The sequence below is a fragment of the Belonocnema kinseyi genome, chromosome 10, assembly GCF_010883055.1.
Source record: "Belonocnema kinseyi isolate 2016_QV_RU_SX_M_011 chromosome 10, B_treatae_v1, whole genome shotgun sequence".
Classification (NCBI taxonomy): domain Eukaryota; kingdom Metazoa; phylum Arthropoda; class Insecta; order Hymenoptera; family Cynipidae; genus Belonocnema; species Belonocnema kinseyi.
In genome coordinates this window covers 89,183,126-89,204,727 of record NC_046666.1, presented here as the reverse complement: position 1 = coordinate 89,204,727, position 21,602 = coordinate 89,183,126, and the positions used below count along the sequence as shown (strand labels likewise).

Below are 21,602 nucleotides of genomic sequence, written 5' to 3'. Positions count from 1 at the left end.
AAATGCAAGAGCCGAAAGAAAACTACGTTTAAGTACAAAGCTTAATAATAAAAGATGTAAAAAAATATATTTCAACAATAAATTCCAACGGCATCAGCCGGTGACGTTGTATACGAAAATACAAACTCTCTAGAGCCTCGTCTAGTGGCCGCCAGGTTTCGTATTTTCGTGTACAACGTTACCGGCTGATGCCGTTGGAATTGATTGTTGAAATATATTTTTTTACATCTTTTATTATTAAGCTTTTACTTAAACGTAGTTTTCTTGTGGCTTTTGCATTTCTCAAAGTTTGAGACCGATATTTTATGTATAAAAAAAGTTGGAACGTTCAAAAAATGTTGAGGTTCAGAAAAAAGATGAAATAATTTTCAGTGAAGTTCCTACCAAAATGCAGTACCTAAACGTACTTTATTGTACTCTAATACATTTCCCAAAGTTTCAGCTCGATATTTTACTTACAAAAAAAGTTCTGAGGTTCAAAAAAACATTCAGTGAACTGAAAAACTGTGATCGGTAATATAGGTATTTAGCTGTGTCACATGCCCTTAAAAGGTCTGTGCCCGAATGCGGAAGACATGCAAAGACCAAGTGCGGAGTGCGATTGCTATCAGTCGCGTGCCGTAGGTGCGCTCAAACTATCTTTTAACGAAAGAGAATTCACAATTACAAAATTACAGTGGTGGATGTTTTGAGACTTAATTTTTAAAATTTGCGCAAGAATGTGACAAAATATAAAGGCGGAACGCGTAGCGCGAGGTAAATACATAATCGAGCACGAAGCGCGAGAACAAACATTTTTTTTAATAGGTATGGCACTGATTCCATATATATTTTTTCCGAAGGATTTGTGAACGAGAGAAAGAAGACTTGTCGAACATCCGGGGTTTTGCGAAATCCTCGAATCAATAAAATGTTGAAAAATAAAAAAATTTGTCAAAATTATTATTTTTCCAACAAATATCAATTTTTGCAGAAAAATAGAAACCAGCGGGTAACAGACGGCAGCATTTGAACGATTCGAATCGTTTGCTAATTTTTTTTATTAACAATTCTGACATAATAGAAGAATCCTAGAGATCAACGGCTCTTCCAAAGGGCCAGGTCTTAATGATGGTGTCCCCAAATTTGTCGAAATACGTTGCGAAATGGATCAAAAAGTAGAGAGAACTGGCATGCCCTGTATGTGTTCTTGTAACTGTATTGAAATCAACCAGAAGGCTAGCTGTTACCTTCACTCTATACGCGGAAACGTGGTGTCCTTCGTTATCGACAATGGGTCAAGACTACAATTCTCAAAGGGGAAAACCTCTTCTGGGACATTGACTTTTTGATTAGACTATCATCAATCGATATTACTTCAAAAATAATAAGACACGTATCCGGCATTTTTTGGTCCCTTGTAAGAACTATGACCGTTTGTAAATCACATTATCCAAGGGTGCAGAACCTCTACCGGTTCGCGCGCATGGACTACCATCAAGCTCCGCAGGTCCAGTGGAAAAGAGTCTGATTGGTAACCACGCTGCCGTGGGTTTGCATTTTGTTCTCAACTTTTTTTTCGTATCTTAAACATGTTAAGTAATAATTTTTAATACTTCCCCGGCTAATAAATTATTTATTTACAAAATATTACTAGGAAATAAATATCATGCAGACAATATTTTTTAAACAAATAATTTATTCGCCGTGGAAGCATTAAAAATTATTACTTGACATGTTTACAATACGAAAAAAAAGTTGAGAAAAAAATTCGAACCCACGGCAGCGTGGTTACCAATCAAGACTCTTTTCCACTGGACCAGCGCAGCTTGATGGTAGACACCGAATCCGTAAACCTTATTCCAGATGTTATCTTTCAATTAAATGTTATCCTATATTTATTATCAGTTGATCAAACGAAATTTTGAGATGACGTCCAGGGAAATAATTTTCTAAAATAAAAAAATCCCTAAAAACTTTATTATTTAAAATTCGGCCAAGTTAAATTGCCTCGAGATATGTTTTTGACAAGCCTATTCCATCAAAATGACTCAGAATTAATTTTAGGGACTGATTAAATGCCAATTTGGAAATCAGATCCAGAGATAACTACTTCAAAAATAGAATAATTTCTAAAAAAATTGGAATAAAAATTCTTGCCTAAAATTTGGCTTCTACATTCATTTCTGACACATTCCTAACCTCAGCGAATCTCCAATTTATTTCTGTGGTTGATCAAACTAAATTTCGGGTTGACGTCCAGAGAAATCATTTTCTAAAATAAAAAAATTTCTACAAAATTTATTAAATAAATTTCAGCCAAGTTAAACTGTCTCCAGATATCTTTTGATACGCCTACTCCATCAAAATGACTCAGAATTCATTTTAGGCTTATCAATCCCCAGTCTTGGGATTAGGTCCAGAGATAACGATTTTTCAATAATGTAGATTGAAATGCACCAGATGAAATGCACCAATTGCATCTGCATTTCCTGATGTGTATTTCGTCCAGGATCGATCTTTGAAAAAAAACTGCGAAAATCAATTATTTAATTCTGAAATAATGTGTCACTTATTAAAATTATTAATAAGTAATGATTGTTAAATTATTAATAAATAATTATTCTTTAAATTATTACTGCTGAGATTGTCAGTAATAAACATACAAAACCACAAAACATTTCTTTGGTAAAGAATAATGAGTCAAAAGTATTATAAATATGCCGGGCCGATCTGTCATTATTTTGAGGTTATGTTCAGATTCACCTTTTTACCCTAATTGCCTTAAATAAACGTAGGTTATGCCAATTTACAGTTTTCGCATGTAACATTTTATTCACTTTATTTAAAACAGATCATCTCTCTTCCCTGGCAGACCAAAGGAAACGAATGGAGCCTCTACAAAGTACCCGTAAAGACCCCACTGGGTCCCCATTCGGTTCCTTTTTAAAAAACTCGAAAAAACAGCAAACTCAACTTTTAAATTGTTGAAATTTTGGTTCTACGTTAAAATTCCCTATAGAAGGTCACGGAATAATCGCAATAGTTTTTTTTGCAAAGGTAAAAAGTTTTAAAAAATATAAGACGTATAACGCCTGTTGACTACTACACTTCAAACGCGTCGTCTGTAACTAGCAGTCAACAGGCGTTATACGTCTTATATTTTTTTAAACTTTTCACAGTCGTAAAAAAAAACTATTGTGATTATTCGGTGATCTTCTATAGGGAATTTTAACGTAGCATCCAAATTTCATCAATTTAAAAGTTGATTTTGCTGTTTTTTAGAGTTTTTAAAAAAGGAACCGAATAAGGACCCAATGGGGTCTTTACCGGTACTTTGTAGAGGTTCTATTCGGTTCCTTCGGTCCGCCAGGGAAGTACCCGTAAAGACCCTAGTGAGTCCTCATTCGATTCCTTTTTTAAAAAACTAAAAAAAAAACAGTGAGATCAACTTTTAAACTGTTGAAATTCGGATTCTACGTTTAATTTTCTACTGGAAACTCACGGAGTAATCGCAATACTTTTTTTTTGCAGCAGTAAAAAGTTAAAAAAATATGTATATGATCTATAACGCCTGTTGACTGCTACGTACAGATGATCCGTTTGAAGTGTAGCAGTCAACAGGCGTTATACGTCTTATATATTTTTTAAATATTTAATTTTCAAAAAAAAAACTATTACGATTATTTCGTGACCTTCTATAGGGAATTCAAACGTAGAAGCCGAATTTCAACAATTTAAGAGTTGACTTTGCTGTTTTTTTTAGTTTTTTGAAAAGGAACCGAATAGGGACCCAATGGGGTCTTTACGGGTATTTTGTAGAGGCTCCATTCGGTTCCTTCGGTCTGCCAGGGAACTGATAACATAACTTTTTTGTGCCGCAAATAAGCGTTAAACGCAAGTGATTCTACGCCCACTGGAAGCACAGAATATTATAACAATTTTATAGTATTTGTCACTCAGCAGCCATTCCATAATGTTCTTGTCACAGAAAAAAAATAAACGTTTACTTCTCAGTCCACATGTCTCACTTCATTATTAAATAAACACTTTTATTAATTGTAATTAATAACATAACCTATATTTTTTGACAGTTATGCCCATTTAAAGTTTGGAACGCAACCATGGAGGCTATTATAAACTTGATTAGAAGATGTACCGACTAGAGACGGATAAAATACCAAACATAAAAATGTTCTAATTTTGCAATCAGCAATTTAAAAATATTATATGTGAAATCTATGTTTTTTGCGATTCCAACGATATGTCGCTTGCAATCAAAAGATTAAAATTGAAACAAGTTATCGCAGATTTTAGTTTATGTTTTCCCTGGCGGACCGAAGGAAGCGAGTGGAGCCTCTGCAAAGCACCCGTAAAGACCCCATTGAGTCCCTATTCGATTCCTTTTTAAAAAACTCGAAAAAAGAGCAAAATCAACTTTTAAATCGTTGAAATTCGGATTCTATGTTAAAATTCCCTGCAGAAGGTTACGGAATAATCGCAATAGTTTTTTTTCAACTACAAAATGTTATGACAATGAACATAATTTGATTATTAATTATGTCCAGTTTCTAAAATAATATAATCATTAAATAACATATAATACTGACAGGGATTCACATGCCAGATAGGTTGATAACGAAGAGAAGAGGCACTAAGCAGAACACCAAAACCCAAATATACTCTAGGACAACGATACCCAAACTAGTTCCGCCGGCCAATGAGTCTGCCGCCGGCAGGGGGATGCCACCCCGGGCTGGGCAGCCCCCGAGAGGGAAGCCAGCCCGAGCCCAGCCACTTGACAGCACCCCCCCCCCCCCGCTATGTGGACCCTTTCGTTGTTATAAGATTTAAGGCTGTTACAATAACTAAAATCCTAAAGATATGACTCAATTCAATTCTAATTATCTGAATCATTTTCCTGATGTAATTTTAAGAAAATGAAAAAAAATTTGATGAAAATCGGTTAAAATTTCGAGTATTTAAGCATATCTTTTAGAACATGCAAAATTAAAAGAACTTTCAATGAGCATCGAAGATATTAACCGATTTTTATCAACTTTCTTTTCATTTGCTTAAAATTAGATTAGGAAATTGATTCAACTAATTAAAATTTAATTTATTAACATTGTAACACATTTTAATTTTTCTTAACCGGTTCTCATTCTCTCGCGTGAAGCATGGTGTGTCAAGCAGTGAAGCAGTCAAGCAGTGAAGCAGTCAAGAGTCACCCCTTGGCGGTAGGGTATTGTTAAGAAATGTGAGGGTGGCGGCCCTGCCGCTCCCCAGAAAGTACATAAAAAGTTTGGGAACCGCTGCTCTAGGAGCTGGGTGTAATCCTGTGTGCCGTTCTATGCCCACAGGATTTTTTATTGAATATCATGTAAAATGTTGTCCTGATTACGAAAAATAGGGTACCCCCCTCCCCCCCTGAAAAATGCCGGAGTTTCGAGATATACGCGTTTTAATTTTTTTTTAATTAATGCGATAGCCCTGTTACAATTTGGAGTCTTTCGTAAGTTCAAATATACAGTTCTTATTTTGGTTGAAATATTTATTTCACAGAAAAAAGCATCAAACAAAAGTTGGACTACTCACAGAGGGGAATTTTTGTCCTAGAGAAAATTTTTTGATAAAAGTTGTCGATTTCGAGAAAACATCGATCAAAGAAATAACAAAATTCAGAGCCAGAATAGAAAGTTGGTTTTCTTTGTAGGAAGCAATTTTATCAAGAAATTTCTAAAGATGAAAGACCCTTCTTTTGGGGTCTACTTCAACTTTCATTAGGAAAATTTATTATAATGTTTATATTTAACAAGTTAATGAGAATTTCTGAATGTACACATTTAGACGTGCTATACATTTCGAAATTTTTAATAAAATATTCTGGAAATTTTTACATGGACAAAGGAAGTTTTAATTAAAAAATTAGCGCCAGCCAGTTTAAAATAAAATAATAACTCCTTATTTTCATAAAAATTAAATAATAAGATGGCTTTTAAAATATATTACTATTATTTTTACTTTGTTTATTATTAAATTATATTTTTTTGTTAAAATGTAATGAATCCTTATTGCTACGATAAAGGAAAAGTTTACGGTGGTGGCATGCGGCCCGCATAAACCATCCTATATTTTTCCAGAGTCAAAGGCGTAACCTTGTCGCCCTTGTAAAGGGCTCTCACCTCTCGAGCACAAATAGCCAGGGCGACAAGTTCACGGTTTTGGCTCGGAAAAAATTTGGGATAGTTTATGGGGGCCCCATGCCGCCACCGTAAACTTTCCCTTTCTCGCAGCAATAAGGATCAATTACATTTTAAACAAAAAAATATAATTTAATAATAAACAAAGTATAAGTAATAGTAATATTTTTTAAAAGCCATTTTATTATTTAATTTTTATGAAAATTATTCAGCTTTATTACAAGTCCCTGCGATTATTAGAAGTTGATAAACAGACTTAGTTTCTTATTGTTTATAGCATAAAGAGGTATTATTTGATTTTAAACTAGCTGACGCTCATGTTTTAATTCAGACTTCCTTTATCTATGTACAAATTTCCAGAAGATTTGATTTAAAATTTCTAAATGTACAGCACGTCATAATGTGTACATTCAGAAATGCTCATTAACTTGTTAAATATAAATGTCGGAATAAATTTTCTGAACAAAAGTTGAAGTAAACGCAAAAAGGAGTATCTTTTATCTCTTGAAATTTCTTGATAAAATTGCTTCCTACAAAGAAAACCACCTTTCTATTCTGGCTCTGAATTTTGTTATTTCTTTAATCGATGTTTTCTCGAAATCGATCACTTTTATCAAAAAATTTTCCCTTGGACAAAAATTTTTCTCTGTGAATAGTGCAACTTTTGTTTGAAACTTTCTTCTGTGAAATCAATATTTTAACCATAATAAGAAGAATGTTATTTTTTCTCACTTTTCAACTCAATTGTTTATTTTTATGTTAACAATTGATTAAATCAAAAAATAGTAAAGGACATTTCTCTTCCTACAACGGTTTTCTAGCCGACGATACATTTAGACTTTCGAAAAACTCCAAATTGTAACAGGGCTATTGCATTAATTAAAAAAGAATTAAAACGCGATCATCACGAAACTCCGGCATTTTTCGGGGGGGGGGGGCACCCTACTTTTTCGTAATCAGTACAACATTTTACTTGATATTCAATTTAAAAAATCGTGCGGACCTAGAATCGCAAACAGGATTGCACCCAGCTCCTAGAGTAACTAATAATGGAGAGCATATTAAAGAAATTGAAACGCATGGCGCTTCCCGAGGTACGTCGGGGCGTCCCTGGAGCCACAGCTGGGGGCCATAGCATGCGGGACGGTGGCGATAGTGAGCTGCGAGATGGTCAGGCAGATCTAACTTATTAAACAGCTGGCCAGCAAGAACTTCTGCGACAAACATTAAGCAGTGGAACATCAACTGTGTTTGCCGAGGATGCTTTGACTAGCGTTAGCTATTTGCAGCCAACCACCACGACAGAAATACTGTGGGAAAGCATTAATTGGGATACCACAATAAAAGAGGAATTGGTGCGTCTCTAATAACAAAAGTGCGAAGTTTGAAACGAAAATGGAAAAAGGATACAATTTAAGAACGAAATTTGCTGCAAAGTATCCTAATATACAGAAAGTCGCACTAAGAGATCTCATCGCTAAGGTGAAGGACGTCAGGACTAATCTACACGTGACAGAAGACCGAGCAATGGAGATTAAGGTTGTACTGAAGCAAGATTTAGTGTTTACATTGTGGTACAACTATGCCATATCCTTTAGCATTGCATTTCAATTCCGGTGCCAACTACACGCGATCAAAATTAAATGGCTTTTAATTCTTAATTCAATCGAGTTTTTTTATTATTTTATAAAGATATTGCGTTCTAAATTCATGAAGCCTATTCGCGGACCATATAAATGAATAAAATTGTTTAATATCGTTCTTAGTAATGTCGACAATTATACGAACAATTCTTGGTAACGTCGCTTTCGCTGTTTCTTTTGCTCTCATGCTTACTGCTTCGTTCTCACTGAGACTTGTTACTTGTATCGGTACAACAGCTAGCGAGCCATGAGCGTTGCCATGATTCTCGAGTACAAGTGCCCAATTTTGTTAACTTGCGAATTTAATCCCGTATAACTTTTCTCCTATCGACATAATCATTTTAAAACTTCGCCTACTACATCTCAAAGTTATAGTTTACAATATACTTGATTTTTACGTCGATCCTATTACTACGAATAATTTTTTCGGAGGAAAAGGAGTAAAAATCCACGTGCTGCCGTAAGAGCCCATGTATTTCTACTCAACTTTAAAAACTCATTACTCGACAGCCAGCGATAAGACTTTTTTACAATTTGATAAGGTTGCGTAAGGCACCATAAACTACATGTATATCAATTTTTATCAAATTCTGATCACTTGGCTCTCGCTGCAGTATAACCTTAAACAATAAGTTGATTTAGCGTAGAAAAATGACGGCTATGAACATCAGTTAGAGAAAGCCGCGTTATACGGTCAAGCAGGAGCAATTGATGTTCTTCCTCAACCTATTGATGATCCAACATCACCACATCCTCTAGAGGTGAATGACCTTATACAACCAGAGGCAGAATCAGAGGTTCAAACAACCAAAAAAGCGACGAAAATGGACATACCATATGAACAGAGATGTTATGCGCCTTTATTTTTTGGCAGAGAAATGTGGACGAAGTGTGAGCAGAGAACATCATAGACTCTTCTTACTTAAATACCCAGAGCTAGCCACAAATATAAATAAGCAGAATCTAGCAGATCAAAAACGCTCAATATCTGTAAACACACTGCTTTCGGCTGTTGATATAGCTGCTATCAAAATAGAAGTGGAACAGCAGCTCCTCCCTATTGATGAACTCGCTTTGAAAGATGTGGACAACGAAGACTTGTTTGAAGCTGAAGGCATAAATGCTAGAGATAATGAACATCATGTACCGGATCCATTAGAACCACATCCGCATATTAATAACGATGATGTGGATAGGGAAATCCCATAAAAACTACAGCAGCTTGAAAGGAATTTTGGTCATGCTTTACTAGAGTTCAGATCTGTAGAACCACTACTAAGGCATTCTCTGCCCAAAATGAACATCACAAATGATCTGCATGCACTAATAGCTTATCTCGACAGCAAGGTTTTACCTACACTGAAAAAAAATTTGCATTCAATCAAGTCGGCTAATTTACTTGGCTGGTATTACTTGAAAGAAGCAAGTATTTTCTTTTTACAAGGGACCGATTTTCTTCAATCAACATAATAATACAATCAGGACAACTATTTGAATCAAGAATATATTTACTTTGAGCAAAAAACTATTGAGTTAATTTGTTTTATTATACTTATTAGCGTGAAGTTTAATAAAATATTGAATTTAGAATATTATATTCACATGATAAGTAACTAAAACTCTAACTAAATGTTTCTTGATCCAAGTAAATTCATATACTTATTTTGACTACTATTTTAATTGAAACAATATTCATGATCTTGAGACGAGAAAATGAATGTATTCAGCGAAGAAATAATTTCTCTTAGAATAATGCTTGAATATTTTCCTTCAAATAATTATTTATTTGAAACGAATGTCAAGTTTACTTTGAAGATACCTATGTTATCAAGATAGAATCACATCAGTTTTTTCAATATAAAAACTGCAGACTTGATACGATAGACATCGCACACATATTATGAACATTAATATATTGGTCTAAATTAATTAACTTCTTCCCGTGTGGAAATAGCCCGGGTTAGCCCTGGAACAAAAGGTTTCTGGTCGGGGACAGCCGGGCTATGTTTGTTTTTTAAGAGCCTAGCCGTGCGCTGGCCGGGGACTCTCTGGACAAAATCTATGTCAAAACCCCAGTCGGGGGCTGACTAGGCTCTGATCGGACAAATCTTATGATCGTATGTTCAGACGGTAGCTGGTCGAGCGCTGATTGGCAATAATAAAATTGTTGAACTTTGTTTATAACTTAATTACTTTCTCTGATTTCATTAAAAAATGGATGTGTATACCCGCATGGATGTTCCACGCGTGAAGATATATTGGGTGAATATCTTTTTCACACTACACATTTTAAGGTTTCATGAGTTCAGACTTTAGTATAAACCTAAAAACCAAACCTTATACGAAAGTCAAAAAACTTTTACCATTAAGAATTTTTCAACGTTCATGATTGAATTCTTGAGTCCCGTTGTTGAAAATTTTAAATGTTCATAAAAAATTACATTTCCTGTCATTGTAAAAAGTTGTAAAATAGTCTAAAACGGGAAAAAACAAAATATCACGCAAAGAAAAATGGTAATCGATTTAAATTATTTATTTAAAAAGTATTTTACTGATATTGCTGTTAAAAGTTCGTGTATTTTATATTTACATAACGCCACATAATAATAAATAATTAGAAAAAGAGTACTTAAAAGTTGGTACTTTAACTTTTCTGAACTGTAGCTTATGAGGATGTCAATCATTTAATATTTATTTTTAAAATCTTTTTTGTCTCTCAAAGATTACGTGAAAATAGTTAATGTTGCCTGTGTGCTGGGCGTGTGGAATTTTATATATTAATATGCTCGAATTCTACAGTAAAAAAGAATCAAATTAATCCCCCAACTCAGTGACAGATGCTCTTCATACAATTGAAACACGAATTATTTAAATCTAGCAAAGCAGCAATTAATCTTGTCTGGGCCACGGTCGTGATCTCCGGCCAGCTCCCGGCCATGCTCCATGGCCGGAAGCTGGCTAGCACAGCGTCACGATGCTGTTCGGATTCTTACCAGAATCCCCGACCAGCTCCCAACTTAAAGCCGGGCTTTCCAGCCGTAGACTGGTCAGGCCCAACTTAAATTTCCACACGGGTTACTGCAAAAGTATCTCATTAAACATAATAATCGACAAGTTGACATGGTATGAAGTTGGTTCTCTTCGCCGCTAACAATTATTTTGAAATTCAATAATATTTATAAAATTCAAAACATTGGTGCACATAATCAATTTTATTTATGCAAATGTAGATAGGAGTTTGCAACTTTTATGAACTATAAACTTTAGGCTGACTCACAAATCAAATCACTCATAAAACTATAAAACAAATTATAAGTTTATTGCGTCGGTAACTTTTTGTTGGTAAGAATTAAAAATTTTCAAATAGATTTAAAAAAGGGTTTTTAATTTTGAAATAATTAAGCAAGACTCAAAAGTAATTTCATTCCTAAAATTATTAAAAGGTTATAAATGTACTGCGTCTATAATTTTTTCGCTGATTATATGTATGTATTAATCTACTTAAAATTAAACCATTTCGAATTTTTTTAACCGTGAAACATTTTTGTAAATAATAAAAGATAAATATATGACAGCATAAAACAAAGTTATAAGTTTTAAAAAATGTTCGAAAATACAATTATTACATTTTTTTGATAATTTAAAAAAATGTTGTGCGTTTATAAAGCAAAATATTTAAGGAAAAAGAATTCAATAACATTTTTAAAAAGTTTTTAAACACAATAAAGTTTTAGCATAATAAAATACGATATTCTATCTAAGAATACATTTTCTCAGATTAAGAAAATGTACGCTTATTCCAAACATACGGTAGCAAGTATTTATTTGTTTGGAACACACTCATATTCTATAATCCCCATTCGTACCTGCGATTGACTTGAATCAAGTAACATTTACTTGATTCTGGAACATTTTTTTTTCAGTATACGTATTTGAACCTAGCACAAACTACGTTAGAGGTGCTAACTTATATATATACTGTGCAGATGTGGCATACTTTAGAACGTTGGGCCGGAAAACTAGGTCTGCAAATGCAGTTTTTGTCCCGGCAAGGGATCGAGATCCACCATGAAAGATCAAGCTAGATATGGATGTCAGCAAAGTAAGGTGCAAATTGGTCGATTAACTCAATATAAAAAAAAGGAAATAGAATCAGAAACCTGATAAACCATGCTACTAAAATCATCCTCCCTCGGCACATCGAGACATTAACATCAGCAATATTGGATGAGATTATAGACTCCCAACGACAGAGACTTGATGTTGTTACTGCCAGACTGCGTCGGTACAAGGTAAGTAGTGCACGAAGGCAACAAAATTGAAAAATTCAGACAGATGAAAGAAGGTTCTATCGTGAACTGAGAGTAAAGCCAAATAACCATCAAGGCACCAAAGTCCCTCAAATGGAAGATATGACTAACTACTGGTCGGATGTTTGAGAAAAAATGAACAAATGCAATTTGGACACTGAGTGGTTTAAACTGGAGGAAGCAAGGGCAAGCAATAGCCCTGAAATGCAACTAACAATCATCACAGCTTAGATGTTTCAGCTGATTTGAAAAAGGAAAGTAATTGGAAAGCTCCAGGTCCGGACATGGTAGACATCTTGTATCTTGCGTTGGCAAGGTATTTAGCGAAAATCATTCAACACCCAGATCTGATGCCAGGCTTCATGCTCCAGGGTACTACGTATATGTTACCAAAGAACCATACGCTCAACATCCATCTGACTCTCGACCCATATCCTGTATTTCAATAATTTATAAATGCCTTACAGCAAGCATTGTAGATAAGGTATATTCTCATTGCGACGAGAATGACATTCTCACAGAAGAACAAGAAGGATGTTGTAAAAACTCGCGAGACTGTAAAGATGTAATCACTATAGACGCTGTTTCCATGACTCGGCTCGTAAGCCTCAAAGGAACTTACACATGACATACATTGACTACAAGCAAGCGTTTCCTTCTGTACCGCGTGACTATTTTCTTGAAGTCTTAAAACTTTACAAAGTCTACCTGCGCATTATTGACATTCTCAGTCATGCGATGAGGCTCTGGGATACAAGAATCAAGTATTTTGATCATGGACAACCAAGGATAACTAATTCAATGCGCTTTACGATGGGTATATTTCAAAGAGACTTATTCAGCGCACTATGGTACTGTTTAACGTAGAATCCATTGAGAAAAACACTAAACAGCATGTCTCATGAGTTCATAATTCATGATAATGAGGGTGGTCATCAAGTGACCCATCTTCTTGACATGGATGACCTGAAGCTGTACGCTAGTTCAGCCCAGGCAGTTTACCAATGATATCCACATGGAGTTCGGACAATGGCTGCAGGCAAATCATATAAAGATCTGAGTATTCTTGAATCTAAGGGTATACAGCATACGATAGTTAAGACAAGCCTAACGACTGCCTTCACTACGAGACTCAGATTGATTATGAAGAGTTTTATCAATTCGGCAAACAAAATCACGGCAATCAACACATGTCATCCCTGTCCTCACGTACTCCTTCGGGCTCATAAAATGGTCTAACACCGATCTTGAAAAGTTGAACAGAATTGTTCCCTTAGAAATGACGAAGCACCGAATGCGTCACATAAATTCAGCGATTGAAAGGGTAGTTCTAGCACGACATATAGGGGGTAGGGGCGTTGTAGATTTCAAAAAACGGCGTGGGTCACAAGTTTTACAGTTGCGAGACTATTCAAACAGCAAACGAAATGTTCAGCTTTACAGTACCATCTGTAACCCGGATCTTGACTACACGCCCTTACATTTATCCTCAGATGGAACTTTGAATATAGGGGCAGAAACCATAGAGGAATTAGAAATATAATGGAGGCAGAAAGCCATCCATGGCGAGCACCCCAAAACGTTGGATCAAAATAAAGTGGATAGTGAGGCATCTAATATTTGGCTAAGAAAGGGTGCTCTGTATCCAGAGACGGAAGTATTCGTGATTGCGGTTCAAGGCAAGGTTGTCATCACCAGAAATTATCGCAAACACGTGTTACATTGAGACGTGATTGATCGATGCCGATCCTGTGGAGATACCAACGAATCCATCGAGCATATTATTGGTGGCCGTCGCGTAATGGCTGAGAGAGAATATACGCATAGACATAATGATGTACCAGGCATTATACATTAACAACTTGCCCCAAACCTAGAACTCTTAAGAAAATGGATGCCTTTCTGTAGATACATTCCAGTACCTGTTTTAGAAAGCGACACAGAAAATTGCCGATCCTCCAATTTACACCGAAATCGGTGTTCATTAGAGTTGCAACAAATTTGAACCGCACAGGTTCATTCGGAGAATCTAGGGGAAAAGCATCATTTAAACACTGTTTTTTCTCATCCAGTGCAACGTGAAGTGTCGTCTACATACTGTAAGTCACCTGTCAAGATCATTTTGTCGGTCGTTATTTGAGTGAAACAGATGTTAATAAGCAGGTAAGTTATAATAATAATTATCTAACTTTTTATTTCCTCTCATTTACCAGTGACTAAATAGTCTTTGAATAAAAATAGTACTTGGCGTGATGTAATATCCAAATGTTAGGTTAGTCAAAATCTACTAAATGACATTCAAATCACCAAAGCCGGGATGTACAAACTGAGTCGTGACCGTCTTCATCGAAATTGATGCCTGGTCGTTCGAACAAATTTCCACTAGATTTTCTGCAGAAGTTTAAAGGTAGCTTAGATATTTAATCTTGCAGTGGCTTGTGTCATACATGAAAGATAAGGTAAATACAATTGTATAATAAAAACAGAAATTTGTTTTTCGCGATGTGTAGGGATGTAAATTTGCATGAAACTTTAGCCTGATGAAAAGTTTCATGAAACACTGGGAGTTTCGTGAAACATTGCAATGTTTCAAATATAGCGGCGGGAACATTCAAACTGATAAGATAAAAGCCTAATAGGTATTTTCACTTCACTAAACAGCTAACTTCACTTCGTAGATTACTGAGGGGAAAATAAGGGACTAAATGTATGGGATTCAGTTCATTTTTGCCCTATTTTGCTAACATCTTCGTAAAAGATAATTTTTTCTATATAAGTGTAGTTAAAAAATATATCTATTTTTTAATTACTATTTAATGAAATAATAAAATAATAATGATGATTAATTACAAATATATTACAGAAATAAAGTTTTGATCCATTTTTCCCCCTCAGCTTGTAAAAAATTGAACTTAGCTGATGGTTGAAGTAAAAATACCTTATTAAGGCTTTCATATCCCACCTTTTTCCTGCCGGCTGATTTGAGTTATTTTTCCGATTTGTACTGTGGACCAATGATTCCAATGTTGGCACCCTGAGCTACTGCGCTTGCGTTAGGGCTGACCGCTCATTGGCCGCACTTGGCGCACGATTCAAAATTACATTAAAAAACAATTCTTGTAACTTAAGTAAATAATTATTAAAATATCCACAAGGATATATACAAATTGTGTAACTTTGCTTTCAGGCAAAAAAAAATACAACACATATATTATATTAATAACAGTTTATTTTCAGTGAATTCCAAATACCAAATTATATTTTACAAAACATTCAATTTAAAAAGAAATTTCTTAGAAAAGTGATTGGAAATAATTATTTATAAGTTTTAAATACTTTGTATGTATTTTCCTGGGAATTCATATAATTATATAATCTATAAATACATAAATTATCGCGACTGCATTGTAGTTATGCTTTCTTTTTTTTTTTACTTCAAGCGTCGTTTTGTCACGTCTCAATCGAAAAGAACAATCTGAAATTTTGTTTTAGAATTATTCAAATATTATCACTATTATATTCTGCAATTAGTTTCTATATATCAAGCTACTGAAATATCATATGGTATTTAAAAAAATGTATCTATTAACAAATATTTTGAGAAATATTAGTCAGTCTTTCAAATTCAATGAAAATAAACTGTTATTCATCAAATATATGTGTTATAAATTTTTTTCTTGTCTGAAATCAAAAGTTACACATTTTGTATACATTCTTGTGTATATTTTAATAATTATTTATTTAAATTACAAGAATTGTTTTTTCAATGTAATTTTGAATCGCGCTGCAAAGGGTAGACAACCAGCGCTCAGCCCTAACGCACGCATGAATGAAAATTATTATCATTTTATTATTGAATTAAATAGTCCCTAAAAAAGAAAAACTATTTTTTAATTGCACTTATACAGAAAAATTACTTTCTACGGAGATATTAGAAAAATAGAGCAAAAATTAACCAATTTCCATGCATTTGGTCAATTGTTATCCCCTCAGTATTCAACGAAGTGAAGTGAGCTAGTGATTGGAGTGAAAATACCTTATTGTATATGTAAACGGTCATGACTTTTTCTATACATCCCGGCTTTAGTTTAAATGTCGACGGGCATGACTCACCTAACTTTTGGAAGTTGCATTAGGAAGTTATAATTTTATTCTAAGTAACTGGTACGCCCTATTAAATGAAAGAAATTTATGGAAATTAGGTAAATATTGTTTCCATTGGTTTCCTTATTAACAATTATTTAGGCTAATATCGCAAAACGAATAGTTGCTTTGACAGGTATTCAAGTGGCTGACAGCGCGGTTCAGAACTCCACAACTCTGCATGAGCCAAAATTCAGTCTCCAAATGATACTTTCCCCTAGATGCCCACATGGGTACCTACGTTCAGAGGAATACATTTGAAACTTGAAAACTCTCTCAAATGATCATTGGGAGCCCAATGAAATTTGAGCTGCAACAAATTTAACACCAGCGTTTTTCTGTGGAAGATTGCATCTCATATTAGGATGTTACTATCTAAATGGATCCTTACATCCGGGCCAATCGACCTGACAATGTGATGCGAGAAAAAAGAGGTGGAAGAGTCTACATCATCGACATTGCTTGCTCGCTTAACCGAAATTTGCAGTCAACCTATACAAACAAGATTCACAAGTATATCGAGTTAAGGCATGAAGTAAAGACCATATGGAGGAATGTGATCATCCCATTGTCATTTCGGCTACAGGAAATGTGCACGCAAGATGCACTGAACATCTTGAACATTTAGAAGTCAGTAGGGTATTATCAGCAGTTCAGAATGCGGTTTTATTAAACACCTGTCACATTGTAAAAAACTTTCTTGACCATCAGAAAGTGAGCTACTAAAAACCCGTGGAGTGGCAGATGGTAGCTCTAAAAAAGCATCCAAAGGTGACTGTTGTCACCTCCAACGCTCGAGGCCGCTTGTAATTGTATACCTACAACATCATCGCAGGAGGTTTCAAGCATCGTGTTAAATTATTTGAATTAACTTATAACATTCTAATCTCATCAGTCACTTGACTTAATCCGTGGCTATGATGTATAACCGGGGTCACCCGAGTAAAAGTAGAATAAAAGAATAAGTTATATTACACATAATAATAATAATAATAATAATAATAATAATAATAATAATAATAATTTTTTGCCTCGGTGGCTCAGTTGGTTAGACACTCGGACTTCACCTCAGAGGTCCGGGGTGCGATCCCTGAGCCGGTACCTCTGAAAATTTTTCAATGTATCTTTACCGAGGTTCTGGTGGTTCGGAACCCACCTTAAGCTGTACGTCCCCCTATCGTGTACTTGACTGCAACCCAGTCCGTCAATGATGGGGTGAAAACCAGGTTTTGTCCAATATGTCTGGACAGACTGCTCTCATCAGATCACTTGATTGCATTATAAAAATACGTCCGTGACTGATGATATATACCGGGATAACCCCGTGCAAAAATGATCAAATAAAAAATCCAACTCTAACCAAAAAATGCCTTCGACATGTTGGGCAGTATAAACCTGTGACAACATTTAAACACAGAAATGTTTTTAATAATATAATATATTAATAATAACTAATTAAATTAATTGATATATTAATAATTATTATATATATATATATTAAATTTTTTAAACAATTTCAAAATTCATTTCTCTGTGCGGAAATATTAAATGAAAAAAATAATTCATTAAATTCTGTAGCATCAAGTTTTAATCTATTATGAATTCAAATCTATTACAATTTTTTAATTTTAAACGTGAGTAGAGTCTTTAAACTTTTTAATTTGTTGCAAAATTAAATATTGTTATTCATTATTTAATAAAATATTAGTTAAATAATTAATTTTAAACTGTAACGTGAAATTAACCATTTTTAAAGGAATACTTAAAATAGTATACATTTAAAGATTTGGTAGCTGAAAATTAATGAATTTTACAACTTAATATTTGAACTTCATTGTTGAAAAATTCATTTTTTTGTTTTGTTTAATATTTATCATTTTAGTTGAAAATTCATCTCATTGGTTGAAAAATCGTTTTTTTTTATTTAAAATCTATTTTCGATGTACACATAACCAAAACAAAACATCGGCATAGAAAAAGATATTTGAGAATCACTGACACATACGCTGTGATTGGTGGAAAATCCGACCCCTTTGACGTTAAAGGAGCCCTCTAAGCTAAGCGACATCGTGATAGAAAATTCATATTTCAATATTAAATTAAGAATAGTAAACAATATGTAAAAAATATTTTATGGGCGTTTTTAAAATTAGAATTTCATATACTATATGATCCATTCATTAAAAAAATTATATCTGACTTTGGAAACAGCCCTATTTTATATTTTATCTGCTTCCAAACCGAATTGAACCATAATATTCTACAGGCATATGAGTTAGGTCAACACAATTAGTCAAATGTATTTTTTTGTTTATTTATGAAATTACTATATATTTTATAAAATTGCATAGCGTGCGTAGTTCATAGAATAGAATAAAATTGAGTAAAAGGCTAGGAAGTTTGATTACGCTCGAGTGCGAGAGCTCGGCGTTTAAAGAGATGGTTAAATTTGTTTTAATTTTAGATTAAAAAGCAGATTAATTTAGATTTTAATTCTCAATTTGTCATTAGCAGTATTAAACTAAACTTTTTATAAGAAAAATCGTATACGGTAAATTTGTAGATATTTTAATTTTTTTAAACTGAGAATAAGAGATATTGAGATTTTTATTTATGTAAAAGCGGTTTCCGGTATTAGAGATTACGCTTCCGTATGCATATCAAATGATGACGAGAAAATGTCTTACATTTTCCATTTATTAAAAGTATTTCACTTTATCCAAGAATTAAAATCTTAGGGAAAATTTGCCAGTTTTATGAAATAATAATAATCTCTTCATTATTTATTTAAAATAAAAATGTTATCAACTATTAGGGCATAGTTGTGATTCTTGCGTAAAAGTGAGTTATTTAAAAAAGGAAAATGACACAATATTAGTGAACTGAATGATTGATTTAGATTAAAACTGTAACCCCAATCTATCCAGCTATGCCATACTTCATACATCAGACATCACCAAGTTGTTTTAATCGTACGTGCAGTCTCCTCAATTTGAAATGACATATGCCCAAAGTCTCGTGTGTGGGCGGTTTATGAATCTTAATTTTGATTAGCTATAAAAAAAGGATAAAGTAACACCCAGGAGTAAATTTTATATTAGTGCTACTAATATATAAGAAAATTTAAAAAATCAGTCGCTAATAAATATAAGTTCTCAATAAAGTAATTTTAAATGCCGTATCCCAGCCATAAAGATTATTCTTTATTACCATTTTTCTTGTTTTGCGCAGCTTTGGCGACACGTAGTCCATCGCGGCGAGCATTTGACACTACATCTCTAAAAGGGAAAGTATAAAATCAATGAAATGATGATCCCTAGCTTGAGCGGCGACGTCGTCGTACTTTCCTGAAGCATCAGGTTGTAGCCACGCTCTATGTGACCTGCATGGCATTTCGCTTAACAATAAGAGGGGGGGGGGGTCTAAACGTACTGAAAAATATGGCTATTTACATCGACACTTTGTAAAAAATATCGCCTTTTTCAGGTTTCGCTATTCATACGGAAAAAATACGGCTATTCGTACAAAAATGTCGGTTCACGTAGCCACGGCCTAATAATAATTAAACCCCTTTTGTAACATTTATAAATTATCTTGCATCTCAAATACAGAAAAATATAAAGAAAAAACGAAAACTAATAAACAAACGACGTCTAATTAATTTCATTCACGAATAATTATTTCTATCAACAAAAAGATTCCATGCCGGAAATCCTGGATAAGAGGAAGTTTACCTAGGCGTGACAGCGTCTTCAGTTGCTCATTTTCGTGAAGTCCCGTGACACTGCAGATTTTTCACTTGATTCTCGTACTGAAATAATTAAATTTTGTATACCATTCTTCAAACTTTAAACCTTAGGAGGTGTTACGTCCAGTTTCGACAAAGCGGTGCCAGTAACTGCTGATGAAAGAGAAGAGGGCGTGCGTTGGTTTTCAAATCGATCGGCCGCACCGCTCGTGACCATTTGACGAAAAAAACTTATGATTAGAATCTTTTACAAAATATTTTTAAGGGATTGAGCATTCTTTTTCGTTTGTCGTGCCAAGCAAAATCGGCGTGACATATAGATAACGCTGATTTTTTAGATAAAGTAAAAAATATTGGAGGATTTCCTTCTTTACATCCACTTCCATACAATATACAGGTTCTTTGCGAATCGCTCCTGACGTTTGCATCGAGTATTTTATAATTGTGTGTGTGTAAAATTGTATAAACGTTGGGTAGAATATTCCCGAGTCGAAATGTAGGTCCTATTTGTATTCTCTTAAATTGTCTAACCTCGTAGATTTTACGTTGGTCTGATGAGGATTAATTAAATATAATGCAAGTAGGCAATTCATTTCTTTCAGTGCAGTCTATATTTTAACGCCGCTATCAATTTTTAATTCATCATCTATATCGTTTGGAAAACAATTAGACGAAAAAGTGCAAGGTGATAACTTTAGCATTTTTTACATTCTCATCATTTATGATTCAGAAAGTATTAGAATTGTCGGAAATTTGACATCACACTTTTTTGATAAAAATTCAAAAAGTGAGCGCATTTTCAAAATTTTTGAGACCAATTTCTTCTGAATTTGAAAATTCTATGTACGGATATTTATAGTATTGTAATAAACAAACAATTTATTTTAATGACTTTTTTCGATAAAAAGAAAATTCTCAGAGTTATAGCGTTTTCAAAATTTTTTTAATCAACCGAAAATCAAAATTTGAAGCCGAAAAACGCACGATATGAATAAAAGTCAAGACAAGAAAAACACTTCTATTCGAAATCCCTACAAGATTATCTTAACCAATTTTTGAATTTTTTTCAAAAATCGAAAATTCAAATTTTGATTGCACAAAAAATAATGGAAAATAAAAAATTCCATTTTGTGGACAAACTATGTAGGATACAAAAAAGATGAATTAACAAAAATGGTTGTCCCAAAGCAGATCTACAATTTCGTTAAGAATCACTTCTTAATAGGACGCGTACTTTTTGTTTTATTCGTGAAAAATAACGTTGAAAAAAGTAAAATAAAAAAAATGTGTGGAAAAACGACGAAAGTTACGAGAAAAAAATCCAACAAAACCTGTTTACAAATGTCTACCGAAAATCGAGCGCGCAGAGCGAGTGTCACGATGAGATTGTGTACCTCAAAGCATACAGAGCTTTGAGAAACTTCATCTTTGACTATACTTAATTAAGTAGACAATTCAGAATATGAAGACGCATATAAATACTGCCATCTAAAAGAGATCTTTTTGATAAAGTTTTTTTCAAGCATTCCAAATGCTAAGAATAATTATCCGAGCGCGAAGCGCGAGATTTAACCGT

The 21,602-nt window shown here is 33.9% G+C and overlaps 1 protein-coding gene across 1 annotated transcript in view; it reads right to left on the bottom strand.

The window, feature by feature from the left end:
* Positions 1–20,148, bottom strand: part of LOC117181251 (receptor-type tyrosine-protein phosphatase N2) — a gene marked incomplete at its 3' end in the record, with an annotated part of 454,371 nt that extends 434,223 nt beyond the window's left edge. Inside the window, exon 1 of the mRNA XM_033373815.1 lies at positions 20,013–20,148. The remainder of the gene's footprint in view (positions 1–20,012) is intronic.
* Positions 20,149–21,602: the final 1,454 nt, after the last annotated feature.